This window comes from Pteropus alecto, unplaced genomic scaffold (assembly GCF_000325575.1).
Source record: "Pteropus alecto unplaced genomic scaffold, ASM32557v1 scaffold224, whole genome shotgun sequence".
NCBI lineage: Eukaryota > Metazoa > Chordata > Mammalia > Chiroptera > Pteropodidae > Pteropus > Pteropus alecto.
In genome coordinates, this window is record NW_006436289.1 from 1,292,050 (window position 1) to 1,312,203 (window position 20,154).

The following is a 20,154-nucleotide window of genomic DNA, read 5'->3' on the forward strand; positions in this document are numbered from 1 at the left end:
ATTCAGTTACATTTCTTTTCCATCTTTATTCATATTTGTTGTTTAATGCTGATAAAAGATGTCAAGTCCACATTCTTCTAATGTAGCCTTCTTCAACAGAGTCAGGGCTGTGAGGACTGGGGTACAAATGGGGTTTGAGTGCTCTTCCTCATTCTAAGTGCTACCACCCTTCCTGACAGTCTTGCTTAAATGCTTCTCAGCTTGAGGGAGCTTTCTCAGTTTATTCTGGCCCAGGTGGTCATTCCCTCCTTTGAATTCAGCCCAATTGTGGCAGATAGTCAAGTGGCAGTTAATCTTGTTTTGCTTTGTGATATCTCTTGTAGTTGACATTTGTTGTTAATGTTAAGCTGCTTGAGGACAAGGGCTGGTTTTAGTTTATCATTCCCTATACATTTTACAGTGACTCTTGTTTTTTCCCTGGCTTTTCTTTGGGAAGTTTTCTTGCCTTTCAAATGACAAGAGGATCCTTTGGAACATTTCATAAGAACTCTCAGAATCTTTTAGACTTCAGGCCATGCTGTGTTTGCCTATGGCTTTGATAAAAGCAGTTTTTTTTCCTTGCAGCAAACATAACCAAGATTCTGGGTAAAGACCAGGTACCATAGATTAATACATACCTTGAGTAGTTTTTTGTTTGGAGAGAATACGACTGTGTCCTTTTACTTAGGCTTTAGTCACCAAATATTTTAAAGATAGAAACAAATAATGTACAGTACTTAGCTGTGGGTGTGGGGCAGATAAATGAGCAAACATTTAAAATTAAGATCTTCCATATTAGGTAAGATTAATTAATATTGTATAAAACACATTCTAATTTTGCTGCACTTACTCTGTAACATTAGAAATGAATGACCTGATTGATATTGTGCTCTGAGTTTCTTTTAAGGGTTTTCTTCATGAATGAGGGGTTTCAAATTTAAAAGGAATCTACATATTTTTATATAAATACCCCAGCTTTCATCAGAATTTTTTTTTAATGTTTTTTATTGCCCTATTGGAAGTCCTATTTTTGCCAAAGAGTCATTTAATATATTTTCCACACTGACTTTGGCTTGGTGGCATGTAACAATTCTGGAGGAACTAACAATATGTTAATAAAAGTTGCCTGTGGTAGAATAATGACAATAAATATGTCAATTTTTGTTATGGGAGAAAAGTCTAAAATTCTACTTTAAAGGAGCTATTCTGAGCTCTTGAGGGGTTATTTTTAGACTTTCATTCCCCTCCCCCTAAGAAATTATGGGGGAAATACAAACTGTGAATTATTTCCTAAAATATTGCCCATGAAATATGACTACCTTAGTTTTAAAGCTTCTTTCATCAGGAGCTCTGACTTTTCTATAGCATTCAGAATGCTGACTTTTTAGCAGAGTCAGAATGGCCTTCCAGAGTTTTGTATGAGAATATGAACCCATAAATTGTCTCCATAGCATCCATATTTCCACATTTCCTTTTGTTACGGTTATTTTGTTCTGAAGACCTTTTGCAAAATATCTTCATACCACAATATCTCAACTTTCAGGAAGTACAACTTACATATTATTTATGTTATTATGAGAAAATTTATTGCTTACATTATTATTTTTAAAAATTTTATTTCCTATTTCTGTCTTGTCCAAAAAGAATGGATTGGGGAAGTGCAGATATATTTTATGCATGGGGTCATGGAAAGTAATTTATTAAAAAATTTTTTTAATTGTAAAATATATATAATGTATTATAATTTTTACTTTTTCTTTTAATTTTGAATTTTTCTTTATTATTTCTATTCTCTCACTGAAAATAGTTCTTATTTCTGAGCCTCACACGCTTTTCTCACTGAGAATATCTTGTTATTCAGAGAGGATAAGTTGCCTTTTTTTCCCCAAAACATTTTTTGAAGTATTTTTATTCTTGAAAACAAGTTCACTTAGGAGCATCCAATTTCGAGCATGTATAAATTTGCACTGATATCTATACTAGATATTTTAAAAATTGAAGGTAAGACCACTTCTGATTAAGTTGGTTTCTGAAATAACATTTTATAGTCAAAATTTTTGTTCTGAGCTCTTTGACTTAGTCTGAGGTTTTGCAAATGAAATTTTATCTGGGCCCTAACAAGTGTGAAACTGTGAAAGTGGAAATTTTAGTATGAATTTATTTTATAAGTTTATCAAATTTCTAAGGAAGTCATGTTTGATGAGCTCTAGGGAACTCTTGGTTATTTTTGTATTTTGGTTGTACAGTATCAAAAAAAATCTTGGTTTACATAGAAAAGTTTTTGTAAATGGTAACAATTTTTAAAAACACCTTGCCTAACAAGAATGATAAGGGCATCTAACATTTTTGAGCACTTAAGCACTACAGGCTCTTGATAAGAGCTTTATATGTATTATTTACACAGCAACCCCAAAATGTAGGTAGTTATTTTTATCTCTGTTTTACAAATGGAAAAATTGAGGCACGTGAGTTAAGGTAACTAATAACAAAATTTACAGATAGTAGATGGCAGCACTAGGCTCAAATCTGGTACCCTTAACCACTCTGCTGTATTTGTATGGCTCTGAAAATGTTTCAGTTAGTCTGGTCTAGAAATTTTAAAATGGAGAACCAGGAAATTTTAATTTCCAAGTAGAATAACTAATATTCCTGAATTCATACTTATTCAGTTTTGAGTGATTATTGAATGTTTCTTGGCTAATTAAATCTTCATTATGTGTTTGAAAATATTAGTGTTATTCAAAAAAAATCCTCAATCCTGTCTTTGTCTTTTATTCACTCAAAATTTTAAAACAGATAAAACATTGTTTTATACATTCAGTTCAAATTTTGTTTTAATTTTATCATTGACACTATTTGCAGCTGTAAAGCATGGTAGTATTATAACTTTGCACTTTAAAATTATTTAAAGCATTAGCAGGATGCATTTGCTGGTATAGCTGTGTTATAATTGAGAGATTTAACTAAAGGAGTCTCTTGAAAACAAAAAGTAAAAAAAGGCAGGTTTTTTGTTTGTTTGTTTTATTTGAACTATTTATAATTGAACTTGCTTTTAGATAGCCAACAATTTCACAAATGAGAGAAGATTCTGGAACTCATCATATAGGTAATTGCAAATAACTCTTTAAAGTCTGAAATTTAGAGGCCATGCCTTAATAAAATTGATAATTTGAATCATATTGGCATCTTCTTAACAGCTTGTGCTTGTCTATGGAGCATGCCATACTTACTTATACTACATTTACGTAATAGCTTTGTTTTTTCTGTCATTGTTTTATTATCACTAGTATAGATCTCATTATGTTTTGATCACCTTATTTTAGGACATACTAAAAAGTAATCTAAATGTTACCTATTTTTTTCCCTTTGCTGTGCATGATGTTCAATAGGTAAACCTTTCTTTTCTTTACTTACATGAACATATTAAAAAAATTTTGAGAATTCCAATATTTATGACCTTGCATAAAGTATAAAGATTTCACATAAATTTAGCCTTTTTAATTACGCAGGTATTATAGATGCTTATCTGTGGTCTCTGTTTTCAAATAATAGTTCTAATTAAATTTAAGTAGTAGAATATTTATCCAATAAACTTGTTTACAGTGGTAGTAGTATAGGAACTAATGAGCTTTTCCTCCAGAGTGTATACTAGTTCTTCATGTTCTGTGTAGTAACTTACCTTGTATGGTATTTTTATTGTTAGATTAAAATTATGTTTGAATACTCCCCCCTTCCCAATAACCTTAGGCTTTCATTTATGCTTACTGTTTTTTTTTCCTGTCAAGATAATGCTATAACTTGATAGGGATCATAAATCTACTTTGTAAGATTTAACTTCATGAAACATCAGAAAGTTGAGATTTTTTTTTCTCGCCATAAAAGGTGATCTCCAGTGACAAATAGCTATTACTTTATTTATTTATATGAGAGTCTTCCACTTCTTATTATCAGTGTTTTTGATGTGGTTGAAGAATTGGTTGGTGTTGATTTCTAATACTAATTGTTAATTTGCCCTGAGCCTGATTAATCTTGTTATATCTATTATCAGATATTTGTCTTAAATCTTAGAATTTTAATCATATTTTGATATGGCTTATTAAGGATAATCATTTTACCTTACACAAGCATGTAAGTATTGGAAGCTTATGATAATACTATCATAAAAGTAGGGCAAGAAGGACCCAAACCTTCCTATTATGGGCTCACTTATTTTGTAATAGTCATACTGACAGCCATGCTGAGTCATATAGAACGTGTGCTGAAGCAGTGTTGTCTGACACTTAATGGAATGCAGCATATGTGTGTGCTTGTACCATTTTATATGAGTGGAAATATACTGTTCTGAGTAAGACGAAAAAGAGGAAGAAACACCGGTACACAGCTATAGTCTTCCTAATCAAGGACACATTTTAAAGAATTTCACATTTAGCAAATGGACATAAATGGCTGGAGAAGCCTTTTAAGCAGATTAACCTAGTAGGTGTAATTGCCTGAAGCTTGTCTCCATTTTATTAAAATTGGCATATAACATATCTATGTGCATCTTTGTTATTAAAATCTTAAAAATAGTTAAAGTTTATTTTAAAAAGTGGAAGTAACAAATATTTGTAAAAGCCCTGATGTTTTTTGGACATAGTTTGAAAACCATTGTCCTTAGATAACTTGTTCCAAGCCCAGTCATTGTCTAAATTCAGGGAGAATAGGGTCTTCACTAATGACACAGAATCTCTGCCCTGAGATAGCTTGACTTAGAATGTATTTGTCTTGAGAGAAGTTGCATTATCAGGCAGAGCATGGATTTTGGCGGCAGAGGTTTGTTAATTAATTAAGAATGACTAAACAGAAGAATTCTTTAAACTTGTGCCTTATTTCCCACCCTGTGAAATAGTGCTCTGTCCTGTAAACCAGCATTAAAGGACACTGGCCAAGATGTATGGCTGCACTCAGTAATACCAGGCACGGATCCGAATTGTCTTCTTTTAGGGAGAAAATCTTTTAGCATCTGTATCGAGAGCTCGAATATCATATAAGACTGTGTTATGCCGACGTTCTCCATCAAATGAATCAACATGAGTGGTATTGGCACATTAACTTAACTTCTTTCTGTTTGGGTACAGGATTTTAAATTGCTTCATAGTGTTGAGGATTTTCTTTATCTTCTGTAATTAAAAGTATTCAGATATGATAAAAGATTGCTTTATGAGTAAATGAAATCTTAATTATATATGGATTGGTACGTGAGGACAGAATAATCATTAGAAGGCCCTATATGGGCTTTGAAATGTTTGCATTTTCCATATTAATGCTTCCTTTATTAATACTATTAATGGTAAGATATTCCATATTGTCAATACTACTGACAAATGAATCTTAATTATATACCCTAAATTGTTTTTAAAAATTTTGGATTGTAACCCAAAACTGGAAACAACCAACAGATAAGTAAATGGTGGTATACTCATACAGTGAAATATTACTAAAATTTCTTTTTAAAAAGAACTTGAAATAAATCTTAAAAAGATCATTTTGAAGAAGCCAGACACAAAGGATATATGCTCTGTGATTCCATTTATATGAATAGCAGAACAGGTAAAACTAAGTGATGGAAACCAAAACAGTGGTTATCTCTGGGTAGATGGATGGAATTGACTGCAAAAGAGTTGGAGGGAACTTTCTGATGGAAATGTTCTATATCTCGATTGGAATAATTACTTGGGTACACATGTTTGTCAAAATTCATCAAATGGTACATTAATATGTGTGTTTTATCACATGTAATTATACTTCAGTAAGAACTATTTGGAATAGAAATCTAAAGTGAATAATAATGGTAGCAGTAGCAGTAAATAATAGAAATGACTAGTAATTATTGAGCTCTTATGTACCAGACAGCAACCCAGTGAGATAGGTTTTATTAGTTCCATTTAACATATAAGGAAACTGTATTTTAGAGAACATAAGTAACTTGTCCAAGGTCACAGAGCCAGTACATGTTTCAATTCAAAGATCTATTTGACTACAAAACCTAATATTGATACTTTCCTGGGTATGTATATTTAATGTATTAAATACTTTCTTGTCTTAACATTTGAGTATAATTTAAATTTATTATATGCCTTAAGGTCATTATTATGAACATTATTTTTTGTACTGAAGTGCATAGGGTTCTTTCCCATGAATTGAATAAACTAAATGTTTCCTTGAATTCTGTCATGTAATAATTCTGCTTCTTCCCTTACTGCTACTCTAACGGATTTTTTTCTTCCTTGGTTCCCCTTTCTACTTTTTTTCTCTTTTAATATGCTGTGTCCTGGAAATGACTCTTGATGATGTTTTTTTTTTTTTTTTATATAAAATATTTAAGTAAGAACCCAAGAGGCTCTTCTCTTCAACATAGTGTATGAGGTTTGGTGCATGAAATTTCTGATATATTTTGACTATTCAGAGCCATGAAGCCTATCTCCCTGCTCCTCCTACCCGCTTTTTAATTTACCATTTGGGTTTTGGTTGTAGTCCATTTAGAAGATTAAACTAGGGTAGTAAAACAGTTTTGTGTGTGTGTGTGGTGACTGACAAGTAATACTTAAACAGTAGGCCCATTGTTGATTTAGCAAATTAGTGTGGGTCATTTGGTTCTAGGCCTAAAAGAAATCAAATTAAGTAAATGCTTACCAAATATTGGAGCTGGGGTGGAAACTTGTAACTTCCATTCTACTTGAGGTAACAGATATTGCTTTCGGTTATATTGACATAAATAGGGTGATTGCTTTTATAAAAAGAAACATTGTAAGTTAATAGCTTGAAAACTAAGTCTTTGAAAAATGCTTTAATTTGTGGCTTAGCCTGACCTCCAGAATGAACAATGATTATAAGGAGTTTTGCAAGGAAGACTTGGCTTTGTATACATTTATTTCTTTTATTTTATTTTTTATATAGCCTGGCTATACAAAACATAGAGTTTTTTGGGAGGGGCGGGGGGTGGGGGGGAGATATGACCTTTATTGAACTTATCCACCAGAGTGGAAATAATGTCTTTCCAAAATCAAATGTTTGTTCCTATAACTTTTGCATCACAATTAAAATCCAAACAGTTTTTAAAAAAACAGTCAACTCAATCAGAACCCACTAATTCAGAATCAATAGCTTCTTTGAAGCCACAGTAACAGTTAAATATGATTAAGACTCGAATACAGGAATTTGGTTGGTTGGAAAGCTAATTAAATTTCCAACTTGCTCAAATAGAATTATAAAAAGGCAAAATTGTATTTTTCACAGAGATACAACTCACTGGAATCACCAACACTGGACAGCTGTTAGAGTATTTAGAGTAAGAAATCTAGGCATCCTTTAGACAGTCTTCTATTGTCCTTTCTTCCCAATCAGAGACTTCCCAATCAGAGAGTGGATGTGTGGAATGACACCACCACCAGCAGTTGTAGCCTTGATGAGAGAGTCCAATTCCTCATCTCCACAAATATAGTAAGTTTCAAATGATGAGGGTTAACATGCTTTACCTTTAAGTCTTTTGATGCATTTCCTGCCAATTCACAGATCTCCGCGGTGAGGTACTCCAGGATGGTTGCACTGTACACAGCAGTAGTTGTGCCCACACATCATCCATGGCTGGTTGTTCAGGTGTTGATGAATATGGCCCACCAGAAACTGCAAGCCTACTCTCTGAGAGCGGGAACCTGCCTTTGTGTTGGCCTTTCTGTAGTCCCTTCCAGCCTTACTGCCAGCCATTTCAAATTCTGCTGAAGCTCTAACAAGCAAGGCAGAGAAAGGACTGTCAGACACCCAGCGCGATCCCACCACCTACTCCTTCATCATTCCATGATTCAAACTGGGCAGCCAAAAATATCTGTCTTCTGTCTGTCTACCTACCTACCTACCTACCTACCTACCTACCTACCTATTTATCGTCTATCAACTGAATGGAGGCCAGACTGCTCATTTTGAATCTTCTCCACCTGACTTTATGGTAGCCATGGGAAAGAGAATATTTAAAATGTTTCAGACTATTAATATAATCTTGGTCAGTGGAAAGATTCTGGAAGGAATCTATAAAAACTGGGCAAATTATTATTATTCCATTTTAAGCCTTTAGATGTTATAATTTGAAAGGGGCATTTTCCCCATTCATCCAGCCTTCTCCTTCCAAATGTGGAAAAGAAGCCCATTATTATATGGATGAGATGTTTGAGAAGTGAGGAAAAAAACTGTTTCTCTATAGGTTGTAAATATTCATCATGTTTAAATGTTGATGTAGTCTATTCTAATTCGTATTGAAGGGGTTGAAGCTTTAGCTTTTCCTTTTTAAAAAACTGTACTATAATGCCATAAAATAGTGACTTAAATCAATAGCTTTATTGCTTGCTACGTTCAAGGCCCAGTAGGTATATAAGCAATGTGTGGCATAGTCTGTGCCATTACTATATTTAATAATCTAATTGTCTAAATTATGTAGGCTACCAGTTTAAAACAGAAAGTTATTGTCTTATTTTTATGACCAAGCTCTTCTGGTAGGAAATGCCTGATAGAAAATATAATGAATTTAATATTGTTAAAAGAATCATGTGTAGATTGCTTAGTATAGAGTGAATTGCTTAATAGGACAGTACATTTGTTGCTAGGATCTTTGGATATACATGAGAGATGAGAGAGAGAAATAAGTAATTGCTTTCCCATTTGCGAGTGGCAGACTTTTTTTTTTATGCATAATCTCAGAAAGTCTCAACCTTTTGGGGCAGAACTTCCTCAACTTGATAAAGACCATCTACAAAAAACCTACAACTAACATTAGATTTAATGGTGAAACATTGAATGCTTTTCTCTAAAGGTTGGAGAATAAGGCAAGGATGTCTCTTCTCACTACTCTTATTCAATATAGTGTTGAAAGTTTTAGCTAGTACAATAAAGCAAGAAAAATAAAGGCATAGAAAGAAATAAAATTTCTCTATTTACAGATGACATGATTGCCTATGTAGAAAGGAATCTAAAGGTAAACTCCTAGAGATGATATATGCATTAGCAAGGTTTTAGGATATAAGATAAACATATAAAAATCAATTACATTTCTGCATACTAATAATGAACACATGGAAATAAATACAATATCATTTACAATCACTTTAAAAAGTAAGGCTTAAGTGTATATCTAACAAGTGTGGATAGGACTTGTATGCTGAAAACTAAAATGCTGATTAAAGAAATCAGTGATCTTAATAAATGTTATATTCATGGATTGGAAGACTCAATATAGTAAAGATGTCATTTCTTTCCGAATTGACACACAAATTTAATGCAATTTCTATAAAAATTCCAGTAAGATTTTTTTTTGCAGATATAGATGAGATTATTATAAAACGTACGTGGAAATACAAAGGAACTAGGATAGCTAAATATAAGAAAAAGTGGTAGGAATAATTTTACCTGACTTCAAAATTTATTATATAGCTACTATAATCAAGATTGTGTGATTATTGCTGGGAGGATAGACATAGATCAATGGAATATGGTAGAGAACCCAGAGTAACAGAACAGAAACCTACACAAGCATCCCCAGAGAACTTTTTAAAAATTGAGGTATAACTCATAAACCATATAGTTTATCAATTTAAAGTGTACAATAAAATGGTTTTTAGTATATTCACAAAGTTGTACGACATTTACTACTACCTAATTCAGAACATTTTCATCACCTAAAAAGGAAACACTATACCCACTACTCATTGACAAACTGTTTTTTGATAAAATGAAAAAAACAATTGAATAGAGGAAAGCCTTTTTAATAATGGTGCTGAGCAGTTGGATATCCATAGGAAAAAAATGAACTTTGACCTAAATGTCACACATTATACAAAAATTAACTTAAAATGGACAACAGACTTAAATGTAAAACGTAAAACTGTAAATCTTTTAGGGAAAATAATAGGAGAAAAAATTTTGGAATCTAGAGATCGGCAAAGAGTTCTCAGACTTGACATCAAAAACATCCATAATAGGAAAAATTAATAAATTTGGACTTCATAAAAACTAAAAACTTTTGCTAAAGACCATGTTAAAAGGATGAAAAGCAAACTACTGACTGGGAGAAAATATTTGTGAATCACATATTCAACAAAAGAACTTCAAAACTCAATAGTAAAAAAACTAAATAATACAATTAGGAAATGGCAAAGACATGAAGAGACATTTGACCAAAGAAGATATATAGATGTCATATAAGTATATGAAGAGATGTTCAACATCATTGGACATTAAGGAATTGCAAATTTAAACCATAATGTGATATCTCAGATAAAAAGTTTAATATAAAAAAGAATACATGAACATTATTAGATTTGGTAAATGGAAAAAAAGCTAAAGAGGAAAAAGCACAAATGATTTCACTACTTATATAAACTTACACTAATATTTTGTTGTATTTTATGACTGTTTTTACTCTATGCATTTTTATTTTACATAGTTAACATGAGTATTTTTCCATATCATTTGAAATTATAAGTATAATTTTTAATGAGTTGTAATATTGTATGGATATACTGTAATTTATTTAACTATTCCTTTCTTTGACATTTGAAATATTTTCATTTTGTTGCCATTATAAATAATCCTGTGATGAATGCTTTTGTATATAAACCACTGTCAGGATTTCTAATTTTTTCCTTAGGATACATTCTTAGATACGGAATTATGGTGTCAATTGGTGTGGGCATCTTAGAGGGCTTGGAAAACTCCAAATACAGGATACTTTACAGAAATATTGTTTACATTTATGTCTTCTCGGTCTTAAAAATTTTTTTTTGATTGTGGTAACTTCTGCTCTTTCTTCAATTTTTTTTCTCTAGGTTTCCAAACACTTTATCTTGGCTCTCCTCCTATAACTCTGTCCTCTTGTCAATCTTCGATGTTATTCCTCTTTACCCAGTAAATATTTAGATCATCTAAGATTCTCAGATTCCTCTCTCTTTACAGTCTTCCTTGGAGAACCAGAACCAGGCCCATTACTTCAACTACAGCTTACAACCTAAAGACCCTAAATCTCATATCTCTTTTGAGTTTTAGTGCCCAGTTTCTAACTGCATATTGGACATCTTTACCTTATGCCATACAGATCTCACAGACTTAACTCATTTATCTAAAACTGAGCTCATTATCTAACCAAAATAACTTGCTCATCTCCACCCAGTAGTAAGTATAAGCCAGAAGTCTGGGAGTTAGCCTAGGTTACTTCTTGCATCTTGCCTTCCACTTCTTATCGATCACTAAGTTTTAAGATTCTGCTTCCAAAATAGCTCTCTAATATGTTACCCGCCCTTCATTCTCTTTTTCACTGCCTTAATTTAGGCACTCATTTTTCTAATACTGCAGTACAGTCTTAACCGACATACCTATTTCTAGCCTTGTATCCCTCTGTTCCATCCTTCACACTAAAACCAGTTTGATCTTTTGAAAGCAAAAGTTTTAGCATGTTACTCACCTTTACTGTGTTCTGTCTCCTGGAAAACAAAGCTTACTTTCCTTAGCAGGCATCGATGACCCTGGTCTTGATTGCCATGGCTGCTGCCCATTTTTCAGCTTCATGCCTGATATGGTTGCCAGTCATGCTAGTTTCCTCTATATGTTATATATATATATTTTCCTGGCCTTTATGCTTTTACCCATTTTGTTTTTTTCTTCCTGATGTGCTCCCTCCATCTCCTATTCACTTGTCAGATTTCTTCCAAGTTCCAAGATTCAGGTAACATAACCTACGAGAAGCTTTCTTGACCTCCACAGTTAGAGGTTTTCTCATCTGAATTCCCCCATGCCACTCACCCATTTCTGTTTGCCATTCCCTACATTGGTGTACTTTTTTTTTTTTTTCGATTAATCTTTCCTAGACCATTATACTGGATTGTAATATATCCTCTTTACCACCTAAAGCAGGAATTGTATATACTTTTCATTTTCTCAAGATGAGAGAAAAGTGTGCAACATATATTCTTGACTAGATAAAGAAATGAATGGATGAAAGGTTTCATGAATGAAGGGTTATGTTGACCAATGAAGAAAAAGTTTAAGGAAAATCACAGAATTTGGGAGTCATAAGAATTAAGTCTGAGTTCTGCCATCATCTCTGAGTGGCTATGTAATTTCAGGCAAGTCATTTCTCTTCTCTGGGCTTCAGTTATTTTGCAAAATGGAGGTAGCAATAGTAGTAGCAATAGTAACACAATGGTTTTTAAATACTTGTGCATTCTAGTTAATATTGTTACCTATAAAACGCATCCATCATGTTCAGGCCACACATGTATAATGAACTATCTTCACTGAAGTAAAAGAATTACTCAGAGTTTTGGGTAGACATACCCTTCAATTACAAGATCAGTTTACCTTGCTTTGCTATAATTTGGTTGCATTATTGACCCATTGCTTTTTCTTGCATTGTCTCATCACATACTTAGACACTGAAGATGGGTCAGGGTGAGTCAGTTTCAGAAAACAGCCTTCCCTGAAAGTAGTCCATAATACTTATGGTCTGTGATGTAAAATTTCCAAGATGATGAAGTCTGCAGATGTTAACGAGTTGCATGCTATTTTCTAATGTGGTTTGACTTTTTTAACTATTGTCAGTGACAAACTTGTGTACTACTAGTCCACCTTATTTTCCATGTTTTCTGTACAAAGATGTATAGTTAGAGCAGTGATGAGTAATATGTTTTTAAGAAGTGCTACTATAACCTTTAAGTCTAGATGAGTAAATTGAGCATTTAAAACTGTAGCTTTTTCACTGCTTTCAGATGACTGTATGTTTCTACCAAATGAATCAGTTTATGAATATGCATGAGCTTATAAACACAACTTTTTAAAAGAAATTCTTGTGTTTTGAGATAAATTACATTGGTAGTATTTTCCAAGTTGTGTGTGTGTGTGTGAGAGAGAGATGAAGTTTTCCATTAATATATATGTATATGTGTCTATATATTTTTTTCCTCCCACTCATACTACATTTTTTTCTGTACATCTAACTTAGACTCCCAGCTATTTCTTTTTTTTCTTCTTTTTAAAATTTTTTAATTAAGTTTATTGGGGTAACGTTGGTTAATACAATTATATAATTTTCAGGTGTACATTATCATTTGACATCTGTATATTCTATTGTGTTTACCACCCAAAGTCCAGTTTATACTACATGTAAAGACATCTCTGGCTTTATTTTCTCCATCCTTTTTTTCCTTAGAGTTTCTTAATTTCACTGTCTTTTTCACCCTTTAGACAGGTGAAACAGTGCCTCATTTTAGACACAAGTGGGGGAGCTCAGCAGCTGGAGAGCTGGTTGACATTAGAGCAGTTAATGGCCTGTACCCAGTTTTCTCTTTTTTTTTTGTCCATGTAAGGCGTGCAGCAGAGATGTGCCCATTTAGTCTTTTATTAATATGTAATTTGTGGGTTAGATAATTTCATCAAATTGTATTTACATTTGACCTGGAGATTCAACTTCGTGTTGCTTTGGAACATTTATCATTGTTAAAAATCACGTTTGGGTTCTGATCAGTGTGTTTGCTCTCAAGTTTTTCAGCCACATTCTGAGCTTTTCTGTTTTCTTCAGCACATTAACAGCACACAGCTCAGAACGGTCAAAATTTTTTCATTAGTGCCTTAATGAACATTCATAATATATCATATTATGATATAATCCTTATGAATAAGGATTTCATAATGTCTTTAAAAAGTTTGAAAATAACTGCATTAGATGATTTCTAAGACTATGTTTGAGCCTAAGAGTCTGAAAAATATTACAACCTTAACTTTGGTAGTGTTACCAGATGGGTCTATGATGACTTTATGGATGTTGCAACCTTACATAAGTTCAGTGTTACAAGACACTTTTGAAGCCCTATTTAATCTTCAGAGATAGTCTGTTCTTATGTGCTAAAGTGGCTCTATTTGGTAGTCTTTAGGGAAATGAACCGAAGTGTCAGAAATGAGCATGGGTAATTATATTTATGTGGCCAGTGCAGGTAATGCAATTTTTTGTTTAAGACTGCTAGTAAGACTGACTGACTTTGGAGTTGCACTGGGGTTATTTTCAAGAAATTGAACATGTTGTACTTTAGCCTACACTAGTTACCTTTGGTGTCGTTCGTGTTTTCTACGATCTGCCAGTGGTTACACCTGGCAATTCTATCAAGAAGGAGCTCTTTTTTTTATTCCAGAGTAAAGCTGTTTTTATTTACCCTTGAAACAGAGATCCACTTATATATTCATTTCTTTGTTTATTCCTAAACAAAATAGAGCTGGCTTTTTAGCCAGGATATTTTAGCTACTTGCAGATGAAAATGGGAAATTCTATTTGTAATATATATAGATTATTTACATTTATACCATTTTACATTTCTCACTTGCCATTTATAATCTGATAAGGATCTCATTGACAATTATGAGAGACTAATTTGGGTCATGTGGTTATCAATGAAATTTCAGTTCATTTCTTCTTTTCTTAATCTACCTCAGAGGAGATATCTATATCTATGACTTTTCGATGATGCCTTTGACACATGATAGTTTGTGTTACCTTGCCTGATGTATGAGGTAACTGTAGTTGATGAATGTGGTTTACACGCTCACAGGTGGATGCAAGTGTCCACACTACTCTGAGGCCCTCTCTTTTCTACTTAATGGAGACCGTGAAAGCCGATGGCTCTTTGATTCATTAAGAATTAATCAGTGCATGGAAGTTAGAAATAAGACCAAAGTTTTTCAGCTGGGTTTTTTTTCTTATTATGGTAAAATAGGGGTGCTTCCCTTTGGTGCTTCCTAACTCAGATATTTGGCAATTAGATTTTCATCTTTGACACTTGTATTTTTTTTAGGTAAAATTTGTATACTGGGAAGTGCACAGATCTTTTTTTTTTCCTATTTCTTTTTGTATGTTTTCTATTGTGGTAAAATATATATAACATATGTCATTTTAACCATTTCCAAATGTACAGTTTAGTGGCATTAAATACATTCACAAACACAAATCTTAAGAATACAGTGCAGTCAGATGTGATAAATCTTTATAACTACCACCTTAATGAAGATAGAGAAAATTTCTATCATCCACATTGTTCTCTTGTGTTTCCTTCTAGTCAGTCACCAGACGCATTTACTCATATAATAAAAAAGATTTTGACATGCTGAAGTACAAAATGATCAGACTCTTGTTTCTGTAGCAACTGGCTGTATAAATAATACAAAGTAAAACAAAACTAATAATTTTTTTTTTGGATAGATAGGCCTGTATGTATAGGTAAAAAGTGCTCAAAAGCTGCTTTCTCAACTAATGAATTTTTGATAGTAATTGACAAAGATAGTGGTAAGCAAAGCAACCCTGCTACTTTTGGTATAGACTTTACATCTTAAAACATAGTCTCATGTGTGGAATTGAGAGCAGCTTTCTATGATAAAATGCTAAGCAGAGGCATCAAGCAGTCTTCTTTGAGTAGTCTATGCACCAAGTCAAAGGCAGAGAGAACACTGGCCCAGGTGCCAGGTCCTCAGTTTTTGTATCGCCAGGGTTTATCCCCGTATTTGTAAAACATTTACCTCACTAGGCTGCTATGGGCATTGGTTAATGTTTGGACAGTTCTGTGTAAAGAGTGGGGCTCTGTTCATATGCTCTTACCAAAGAGATTGAGCAAATTTGTATTAAGAAATTAACCTTTGAACTTTTGGTTCTATTTTTCAAAATTTTGTGCAAATAGTTCTGGAGGTTTAATGTTTATTTTTTACTCTGCGTGCAGTGTGCTTGCTCTTTCTGTGTAGAAACTGCCCGAAATACTCTGGGTGACCCAGGCTCTTCTCAAGGGTGTGTGCTTTGTGGGAACTGGCCAAATTGGCTGTTATACTTAATTTTTATAACAAATGAATATATAGTTTCATCTGGCTTATGTCAGAGTTTTGATTTGGGAGGTGGTTGTTTCTTTTTGTGTATTTTTTTTTGTTTTAGCTAGTAGTAAGTAATGTGGTTGATGTGAGACTTTTCTTTGGGGCAGGGTACCACTTTGAACTTCCCTTTCATGTAGAAATAGTGTAGCCCCTTATGGCTCAGTAGTATCAGTAAATACTTGTTTTATATCCCCTTCTTTCATTAAGGAACATACAGGGGCAAAAAATGGTTTTGTGGCCCTGATGTTAGATAACAATGATTTTTTGAGATAATTTTTTCTAATTTTGAACATAGTGTTAATTATCAGTATTATTCATGTACATTTTGGAAAATTATTTTTTATTTCATATTAAGGAAGGAAGAAACAATATCAACCCCTCTATTCTGCTAAGTATAAAGTTCTACTAGGAGTATAGTTTCAGGTCAGTGGAGATTATGTGTGTGATACTGGTAATATGTGTCTGTGGAGAGCAAAGTAACAGCAAAATGATACAAATGAATGAGTACTGAAGAATGGAAATGTGATATGAGATTCCTGCTTGCTTCTTAGTCCAATCCCCATCTTGTGTCAAGGGAGATGGAATTTATGTCACCATGCCTTACATAAGGCCACTGATCTACAGTTTCCCTGCTCCTGAAATTGTGTGGGGCATATGAGGAATCTGTTTAATTGATTCTGTGTGTGCCCATTAGAAAACTCTATATCACTTAGATTCAAAATAGCAAATTTCTCTTTTTTCTTTGCAAGGATTATTAAGAGAACAAAAATCCTTTAAAACACTGTTCCAGTGATTTCAGTTTTTTTAAACCTGTTTTATTTGTTTAGTCTTTATTTGTTTATGTGGCACCTAAGCATGACTTTGTGACCTTAATATATGTATTATTCACAATTGGTTATAGTTTTTGGATTTGTCCAAACCTTAAGTGTAAATTAAAGTTTATCTCAGCCATTTTAGTAGATTGTATGGTAAGAGCGTGTTTAGTTTTGTAAGAACCTGCCAAACTGCCTTCCAAGGTGTCTGTATTGTTTTGCATTCCTACCAGCAATGAACAAGAGTTCCTGTTGTTCCACATCCTGGCCAACATTTGGTGTTGTCAGTGTTCTGGATTTTATGCCACCCCAATAGGTATATAGTGGTATTTCATTGTTGTTCTAATTGCATTTTCCTGATGATATGTCATATAGAACATCTTTTCATGTGCTTATTTGCCATCTATAGATCTTCTTCAGTGAGATGTCTGTTAAGGTCTTTGACCTCTTTTTTAATTATATTATTTTCTTGTTGTTGAGTTTTAAGTGTCCTTTGTATATTTTGGATAACAGTCCTTTATTAGATGTGTCTTTGCAAATATTTTCTTCCAGTCTGTGGCTTGTCTTCTCATTCTCTTTAGGCTTCACATTTTTTTTTTTTTTGTAAAATTAGAGTCCATTCCATTTCTGAAACTCTATGATCTACCTATTTCCTTTAAAATGTTATAATAATTCAATCTTTCACATATTCAGAATGGCTGTTCTTTGAGTTATGTGGCCATAGCATTTCTTCTTGCCTCCTTTCCAGCAACATTGCTTACTTGAAGAGAATTGGAATTGATTGAACTGACAGAGGCCTCTTTCCTTCTTTTTGTTCCATTTTTGTTACACCCAAAGCTTGTTATAAAGATGATTAAGATCAGTTCTTGCCATCAAAGATATTACAATTTAGGGCTAGGTCAGTGGTATTTGACGAGTGGTGTTCTCTTTTGGATTTTTCTTTCTGTCAGAATTAGCGAATACTCTTGTCTTTAGATGTCAATTGCAGGTTTTCTCCTAAGATTCTATTTGATTTTCACATGATCTGGGATTTTGTCCTTTCTATTCTTACCTCTCAGATTTTGTGCCAGTTTTGGGGCATCATCTCTTCCTAATGCCCTAAATAAAAGTCGAAGTATGAAGTATTCATATTTTCAGGTTCCATGGTATTTTTTTCCTTGCTTTCCCCATACCTAACTAAACTAATAATATGTAGTATTTTATTAATGCCATTCATTTGATACGTTACCACTTGTCAAGGGCTTTTACAAACATTGTTTTATTTGAACCTCATGATAAACTACCTGGATAGGTAGGCATTTTCTTAGTTTGACAGATGAGGAAACTGAGATTTGGAGAGATTAATTAATTTGCTCAGGGCACAGTAGCTAACATTGAAATCTGTATTGCCTGCTTTTAAGAACAGTGTGCTTTCTCATATATAGGATTTAATAGATCTTACCTCTTTTTAGCTGTAAATGAGCTGTACAACTAGTTTATTTTCTATTAGGATTATGACGTATTCAATCATGAGTCAGCTTTTGCTTCATATGTGACTGCTTCATACTCACAGGTACTTTGATTCTCCCAAAGTATGTCACATCAATTTAATAGTATCTTGCGTTTTTTAAAAAAAAAGCTTTTATCTTTTATTGAGTGCCTACTATGTAGTAGGCCTGTGCTTTGCAATTTTAAAACCTATTTGAGGGAAAGAAAATAGACATACTGAAAAGTGCATAATAAATTAATGTATAGCTTAATGAATTGTTATAATACAAATACTCATGTATACAACACACAGATCAAGAATTAGAACATTCCTATCATGCCCAGAAGCCACCTTCTTGTATACTACTTCAAGTCAACATGCTAACTTTGATAGTCAATTCTTTGCTTTTCTTTGTGGATTCGTCTCCTAGATATGCATCTTTAAACAATATAATTTGCCTAGTTTTTGGCTTTATGTAATTGGAATTGCACAATATGTATGTTTCTTTCACCCAGCATTAGGTTTTGTCTATGTTGTTATGTTTTGCAATACTTTGTTCTTTTTTATTGTATATTAAGTATTACATTGCATGAACACACTATAATGTACTGCTGTTAGTGGACATTTGAAATTGATTCCAGTTTGTAGCTATTATGAATTTGTTCATAGGAACATTCATATGTATATGTTTTAAAAAAATATATATTTGGTACATAGCAGCACTTGTTTCTTTTGGGGATATATACATAAATGCAATTATTACTGGGTTGTGGGGTTTCCTTATTTCCAATTTTACTAGATACTGCCCAACTTTTTTCTAAGGTAATTATAGCAGTTTATATTCTCACCAGCAGTTTAGGAGAGTTTCCATTGCTCCATATCTTTTTCAACACTTGTTATTGTCAGTCTTTTAACATTTTGGCTAGTGTAGTCGGAGTGTAGAGGTATCTCCTTGAGGTTTAATTTGCATTTCCCTGATTAATAATGAAAGCACCTCTACATGAGTTGATTGGCTATTTGTGATTACTGAGTCTCTTGCAGATTTTTCTTTTTTTTGGTCTTTTTTTTTATGACTTGTGATAGTTCTTTGTATTTTGGATATGAGCCCTTTTTTTGTTTGTATTTCTTACAGATACCCTTTTTCTTCTTTGTGAGTTGCCTTTTCACTCTTACTGGTGTCTTTTAATAAAAATTTTTAATTTTAATGTAAGAAATTTGATAGAATTTTCCTGAATGATTAGTGCTTTCTATACCTTGTTTATGACATAAAGTTATGAATATAAGCTCTGACCTTATCTTCTAAATGTTTTATTGCTTCAACTTTAGCATTTAGATTTCTTAAGAGCTGAAATTATTAGATCACTAAGTATTAGTTGATTAAATGTAATTAATGAATAAGTATTTATTGTAACTCCACTTATATAGTAAGAGTCAGCGGAAGATACAAAGGGATGTGAGACATGGACCTGCTCTAGAATAATCTACATTCTATTTGGCCTTTAGCAATCAGCATCATTTAACAAACAGAAGAGAGACTTTAGAGACTAATATTTCATTCTGGAGGCCTGGCTATGACATTACCTTTGTGACTTTAGACAAACTCTTTTCCCTCTCAGGGTCAAAGTTTTAACTTACCTGTAAAATAGGACTAAGTCAGTGGTTCTTGATTTAGGTTCCTTAAGTTAATATGGATATGTATAAATTGCATTGGAAACTAATTTTTCTTTTTAAATCTGAGAGAAATTATGCATTTTTAGCTATGATTAGGTTAATCTGCACAGGTTAACCAAAATATCAAGTACCTTTGTTTTTGACTGGAGTTATATATCCTTTCTGTGACAACTGAGGTGAATGGAAAGAAGTCGTGATCTACAATAAGTCTTTCATTTAGTTTTATTTTTTTTTAAAAAGCAAACTTTGTTTATTGATAATGATAGTTTAGTACACAGTTAAAAACAAAACAAAACCTGGCTTTCA

At 32.9% G+C, this 20,154-nt stretch overlaps 1 protein-coding gene and 1 pseudogene across 5 annotated transcripts in view; one reads left to right on the plus strand and one right to left on the minus strand.

Moving 5' to 3' along the window:
* Positions 1-20,154, plus strand: part of SIK3 (SIK family kinase 3) — a 215,824-nt gene that overhangs the window by 47,265 nt on the left and 148,405 nt on the right. The gene's annotated exons all lie outside the window — the stretch shown is intronic.
* Positions 7,327-7,913, minus strand: LOC102878741 (annotated as a pseudogene).